The sequence below is a fragment of the Falco punctatus genome (genome assembly GCF_963210335.1).
Source record: "Falco punctatus genome assembly, contig: scaffold_30, whole genome shotgun sequence".
Classification (NCBI taxonomy): Eukaryota; Metazoa; Chordata; class Aves; order Falconiformes; family Falconidae; genus Falco; species Falco punctatus.
In genome coordinates this window covers 900,193-907,403 of record NW_027660235.1, presented here as the reverse complement: position 1 = coordinate 907,403, position 7,211 = coordinate 900,193, and positions in this window count along the sequence as shown.

The window sequence follows — 7,211 nt, the reverse complement described above, 5'->3', positions numbered from 1 at the left end:
CCAACAGTGCTATCCTTGTCCTGTTATGATAGACCCCTAATCTGGAGGGCAGAAAGCTGAGACCACCAGGAAGATGTTGAGAGGAAGGGGAAGAATGTTAGAGCCATGAGTTGGGTGTTCTTCAGCTGGCCAGATCTGAGGAGATGGAAAAGGTGCCTCCCAGATAGCTACAGGGAAGCGCAGGAGAGCAGCTGGGAGCCAGAAGTGTGGTGTGGGCATACAAAAGTGCTACACTGTGGTGTGTCAGGCAAATTATTATCAGGAAGTTTCACATTTGTTGTCACTTCCCAAGCTCCTGAGGTGCAGGAATGCTGGAGGCAAGAAGCTGCCAGCATCAACTATGTGGAGAAAGAACACTTCTATCTCCATTTTACTTTCCTCACTTCTATGTTACGGTGGCAGGGCAGTAAAGACCCTGACCCTGACCCGGACCCTGACCCTGACCCTGACCCTGACCCTGTGAGTATGCAGGCAGCTTGTGTGGCCAGTGCCGGTGCGGTTCTGGCACAGAGGATCAAGTGCTTCACGCTTCAGAGCTGTCAGGCTGACACTCTTCAGCACTCAATGAAGCTCTAAATTACAGCTAAAGGAAGACAGAAATTTTGCTTCAGAGCTTGATAATGTCATTCTGATCCATCCTTTTGCTTGTTCAGTGGCTACAGAAGGGAGCCACTGCCTTGGTAGGAGCATCCATTGAGTTCTTCCTGTGTGATATTAGAGAATCATTGTGTCTGTCTATGCATGAGACCATTATAGTAGGTGTTTTGAAGATGTTCACGTGTGGTACATAAAACCTTTGCCAGTGAAATAGTAAATCCATGCAGTGGGGTCTAAAGCACACAGATCCAGTGCAATCCTCCAAAGCACTTTGCAAGTCTCTCTCCGAGGGTACAGACCTGGCTGTTGGTGATTCTGTTGACCTGCCTTTTATAGCAGGTTGCTTGGAGAAGTTGCTATGTCAGAAGTCGTCTTCTGCGGGCTGGATGCTGCAAATGGTAGGATGTTTAAGGAAGCAAATGAATAACCTTCAGACTTGGTTTTATTCTTTTAACAGATTGTACACAAATGGGAGGCCTGAGCAGGCTGCTTTTAGCAGGGGAACGTGACCTGACTGCACAGGAGGCAAGGAACTCTCTTCTCTCGCTGACCATGAGCCCTAAGTTTCAAGGCAGATCTGAAGAGGAATATTTGACCCATGGGAAATGCAACTTCAGATACGTAACTCAGGTGGGACCGCCATGTGTGCCCTGTGATAGGAGCCGTGTATCCCAAGCGTGAACGTAGAGATTTGGCCCGGTTTTTAGCTTGGTTCAATATGGACTCTGCTGACTGATTCTGTGATCAAGGGCAGGCAAGTCTGCCCCCTGAGAGGATGTTGTCATGGGTGGAAGGGTTGAAGTGCAGTGACTGCGTCAACAAACAGGTGGTTTGAAAAGTCTTTTGGGCAAGGGTCTGGTACGCTGGTGTAATGCCTTTTCCCTTTACAAAGGTGTCCAGTAAACACAAGTGTTCCTGCATGTGTCCAGTAGCGCAGAGACCTCTGTACTTTCTTTGGACTGATTGTTGTATAAGATCTGCAGGGTTTTGGACAGCTCTGAAAATTGTTCAAAAGGTGTCTTGTATGTTGGGTGAAATGGGTCATCACTTCCATAAACCTCTAGTCTGTAAAGAAGAGCCGTGGAAGTAAGGAGATTTTTTTTTTTTTCTGTTTTTATTGTCACTGAGAGGAAAAGCAGTGATTAGCTATTGACCTGTGATACTCCAGATGCAGACTGTGCAGTGCATTTGAGGTGGATCACTCCTGTACTGCCAAGACTGAGCCCAGACTCCTCAACGCTTTGCACACTGGCAGTGGAAGTCCTTGTGCAGCTGTGGGTACTGGCTTTCTGTGCTGTAGCGAGAAAAATACAAAGCACTGGGGTTAAGGTTTGCAGAGAAGTGGGAAAAAGTTCATTATTTTGTGATAGGAAGAGAATGTCCTGTACTTTTCAAACTTTGAATGTTTCCACCTGGAATTTAAAAACTGCTTTTAACTCTGTTGCTATGTTTCAGTGGGAGGGAAGGTGTATTGTAGTTACAGATGATCCGTTCCCTTAAGAAGGATCTTTGCCTTCTGAGTTGAGCTTTCTTGGCTTTACATGAGAAGTGCCTCAAGCCAAGCCCTGACCCCCAGGCTCTTGGAGGGCAGAACAGAAGATCCTCCAAATCAAGTTTCCTGTCACAGGCCTTGGTGGCATGGGCAGCTGCCATTGCCAGGGGGACAGAGGCCTCAGCCCCCTGTGGGGCCATTCAGCCTTGCTGCAGCCCTGGGCCATCTCCACTGCAAGTTGCCCTACACTGTCCTTGTGGCACCTCTTTCCACTCTGGCGGTTGGACTCTTCCTTGCTTTCCTACCCAGCCCTCACACCCGCATTTCTCTGCCTTTTCTCAAGTTTTTCCCCTCATCCCTGCTTGTTCCTTGAAGCTCAAAGCCATGGGACGATCCAGGCACCCTCTGGGTGAACTCCGGCATCAGAGGGCAACCCTCAGAGGGACATTTCTTTCTCTTCACATCCAATCTTACCTTTCCAAGCAGCACTTTGTGGAGGTTTTCTCTTCCTGTCACTATCAGGAATCACTCCCTTATCTCTGACACCCCCCTTCAAGCAGGTGCATGCTATTACTGTGGTGCCCTGAGGCTCCACTTTGCCTGTCTCAAGACATTGAGGACCTTCAGTCTCCCTCCACAGGCTCCATCCAGGCAGGCATCCTCCACAGCCTCTCCAGTTTTTCCTCCCTCCTCCAGAATGAGAAACCTCCAAGCCCAGGCACAGATCACCCGGATGTGGCCACAACAGTGCTGTGTCAAGGAGGATGATGCTGAGTCAAGGGGGATGATGAATCCCTTGTCTGAGTGGCCACCTATGGTGAAAATCTCAGAATCAGCAAAGGAGGACAGACAATGGCCAGGGAGGAAAGGGAAAGGAGAGGTGGGCTGCTTGCATGGGAGGATACAGGGGTGGTCACCGAGAAGCAATTGTGCATGGGAAAGGAGGGAAAAAGGTAGGAAAGGGTGAAGAACAGGAATCCATAGGAAGCAGCCAAGCAGCCCTGCATCTGAGCAGCAAAGCTTGGAGTGGGAAAAGAACGTCGCAGGTCACCTGACACACTTTCTGTTAGGCTTCAACCGCTGCTGGAAACCGGAGTGATTTCCCTGCCATCATGAAGGCAAGATCCATGGTGGATGCAGATCCAGAATCATTCATGCTGGAAGGGACCTCCGGAGGTGTCCAGGCCTACGTGCTGCTCAGAGAACGATCAGTTATGGGGTTGAAGCAAGTAGCTCAGGCTTTCCGTCAAGTGGGGCTTGAAAAGCTCCAAGGATGGACATGGCACAAGCTCTGTGGGACATCTGCTCCACTGCTTGACTGTCTTCATGGGGAAGGACATTGTCTTCCCCTGCTTCAGCTGATGCCCATTGGCCCTCACAGTCCCGTCACGCACAAGAGGCAAGACCCTGGCTGCCTTTTCCTGCTGATATGACCCAAGAAGATATGGGAAGGCTATTATTAGGTGTCCCCAAAGCCTCCTCTTCTCCTGGCTTTGCACCTTTCAAATAAGGCCCATGGCATCCTGGGCTGCATTAGGAAGAGCACTGCCCAAGGGTTGGTGGAGGGGATCTTTCCTCTCTACTCAGCCCTGCTACAGTTTGTCTTGTTGACTTGCTCTTGATTTCTACTTTACCAGAGTCACCCATTCTTGACTGAAAGGTGCCGTCCACATTTTTCACCGTTCTCGCCTTGTCTTTTGTTCAAAACAAGTCCAGGAAGCGTCTGTGCCATGTTGGTCAGGGATCATTGCTGCGATGGATTGACGGGACGCAGGGTGATACAAGCCAATGTCAATTTATTGTACAGTAGCACGAGTTTATATACATTTCAGAAGCTGCGCGTTTTAAAAAGATTGGTTCTTGAAGCTGCGCGTTTTAAACTGGTTGGTTCTTGAAGCTAAGCGTTGCATCCTAGGCAATCCCCAACTCATGGTTAACTACCATCAATTAACAGCAAGGTGTTACCTTTCCTTCCCAGCATCCGTCCCCCACTCCCCTATGCTCTCTCAGCATGACTCAGCATGTTAATTGTTGTGTCTATTCACACTCCTTGTCTTCCCAGGGTTAGTGACCTACAAGCTCGAGCACATTCCCTTCAGCTAACTGATTGCCACGCATGGTCCTAGTTTCCAGCCCGCTCCTGCAGATCATCTTCCACTTTCCCTTCAACCAAGGCCTTCAAGTAAAGGTCCCTTTCTCTAGCGGTCTAAAGGAGATGTCGTTCTCCTTCTAACCTTCATCAGGAGGTTGAGAGAATCTGAGCAGAAGACCTTTCCACATGCAGGACTTAGTGATGAGTGTCACAGGAAACCTGAGCAGGCCTGTGCTGTGCTCCATGTACGTCTTGGCCTTCAGGCTGAGCTGTGCTGACTGTGTCCCTGGGTTGCAGAACAAGCCATATTGGAAGAAGAAATCTGCAGGAAGCTGCTGGTGAATGGCCAACCGCACGCCCTTACCTTTGTCTGGGACTGCAGTTACCAACTCCCAAGTGAACATCTCCTCTTAGAACACGAGAAGTGATGACTAGAATGGGTTTCCCTGGCACAAAACACTTCAAGAGCTGACAGGAGACAATGTGGGAGAACCCTTCTGCAGGCAGGATCTGCACCACTTGCTGCACCACTCTCCCAACGCTGTAAACTCCGTGTTCCCGGCCTCGGAAGGGACGGAATACAGCTGACACGATTGTCTCTGTGTGTAGAGAGTTTGCTCTAACCAAGGCCATTTGAAATGACACTTTGTCTCAGAGTCCAAGTGCCTTTCTTACTGCAGCCATAACCAGCTGGGCTGCTGATGGCCAATCCCCCAAGGGAACGGGACACTCCAGGGACCTCAAACTCGCCTTCATGGCCACGTGCCTCCTACCGGCCTATGAGCTTCTCAGATGTAATGGGTGTCATAATGATAGCCCAGATCGTCAGCCTGCTTGTGGCCTCGGTTACTCCTTGGTTAGCGGTTCCTGAATTGGAGAAGGCAGCGATAACGAGATGCACAGCAATGGAAGAGATGGCCAAGGACCCTGCAGGTGCCATGAAGGCTTTGCAGGAAGAAGTGTGAGAAATAGCCCCGAGAGCTGTGCAAATTGGAATGGCATTAGATATGAAGCTGGCGTCTGAAGGCAGAGTCTGTGCTGGTTTTAATACCAGTTGTTGCGTATACGTAGATCAAGGTGGGAGAATTTCTACAGATACATGTGTAAAAAAAAAATTGGAAAACATTCTAATATTTGTCGTGAGTTCCAGAAAGTTGGCGCCTTCTATGAAATTGAAGTCAATTGGAATATTCTGACGTCCTGGTTTCCTGATTTACAACTATGGGTTAAGAAGTTCATCTCCAGATGCCTTTCTCCTCTTTCTCTTTGATCACTCCAATCCATTTTAGCTATGTAGCTTCTGCTTTAAGGTTCAGAGAGGAAAAGCTGGACTGTCTTTCAGTAGCGTCTGTAATTTTCCCTATGGGCAACTATTCAGCAGTGGCAATAGACCTCAGGGGGATTTGCTTGAACTAACAATTATACAGCTGAGAAATTTATACAGCTGAGAAATGTATTTTTTATGTATTAATTTCTAACCCACTACCCCCCCCCCCACACACACACACACATGATAATTAATCCCTCTTTTATTCCTGTGTACACCCTGTTCTCTAAGGAAAGCAGCCAATAATTACTGCCAAGAATTTGCTATATTCAGCTGCAGAGTTGGTTGAAGAAGTCTGATGTCAAGTGATGTAAGTCTCATGGAGCTGAGGACAGAAATCGTGGGGCTGGAGAGCTGAGGAGCAAGGCTGTCCACGCAGTGATTAGCTCCAGGGACTGCTTTTCCTACCTGTCTGCACCTCCTCAGGAGACACTGTGCATCAATAGCAATTGGAAAAGCCTTCTATCAATTCCCCAAAGTGCTCATTGCCTGCCTTTCTCTTTCACTGTGCGGCTGAAACTTATCTCATGAAGTGTAGGAGCCAAACTTGAAGACCAGATGTCCCTGATGGAGGAGACTGGGCTTGTCAGGGCGTTCTGCCTCGTCATGAGCCCAGGGTGTCTGTGGTGCTGTGGACTTCAGGTGTTCAGAGGAGACTGAAGAAACCTCCACAGAACACCAAGTCAGGAGCAAAGCCCACAGTCCCTGGAAGCGTTAATGGGCCCCGCTGAGGGCCATGGCTGAGAAAGCCTCCCCATGGCCTTGTTAGAGCCCATCCTTGGAGGCTGTGAGGGCAGGAAGGCAAAGGCGCTGTGCAGGCAGCTCTGCTGCTGAGCAAAGCCTTGGCTTGCTTGATGAAGCAGAAAGGCCAACCCGTGACCTGCAGCCTGTGGGGAGGTCGGTGCTGTCCCTCACACAGGGCTCAGGGCTCTTCCTGGGGACCATGGAAGGTGGGCATCCAATGCCCAGTGAAGGACAGCAATGGCACAGCAACGTCCAGCTTCCCCATGGGGCTGCAAGGAGGCAACGATGCCCCCGTGCCGTGAGGACATCATGTCTTGTCATGGCCCTCAGAGGCAGAGACAGCTGCCACAGCCAAGGGGACACAGACCTGGGTTCTACTGGTGCCTTCCAGCCTTGCCAGTGCCCTCTGCCATCCCCACCATAGGCTGTCCTGCATGCTTGGAGCCCTGCCCCTGTTTCCCTGCAGGCTGTAGGCACCATCTCGCTGCCCTGCCTTGCTCTCACCCCAACATTGCCATACCTTCGCTGAGGTACCTCCACTCTCACCGGCTGTTCCTTGAAACACAAACCATGGGCTGATCCAGGCTCCCTCTGGCTGAGCCCTCGCACCGCAGCAGGACCCCTGCAGTGACAGTTCTTCCTGCTGAGGTCCCGTCTCTGCTTTCCTAGTTGAAACTTGGTGACATTTTTTCCTCTCTCCTGCTGTTTTCCCCTGCCCAGGAAAGGTTTACCATCTCAGAAAATACCCTTCCAGCAGGGAATGCAGCCAGGAAGCCTTTTCTTATGCTCTGCTCTCTCACCAGAGAGAAGGAATACTCACATGGTCTCCCAAACCATGTAACTGCTGCTGGCCTTTCAGCTTCTTCCAGGGACATGACCCAGCCATGTGCCTGCTGCTGTCCTGTCATGTCCCCAGGCAAAAACAACCTCTATCCCAGCCCTTCTCCTGGATGGGGCCT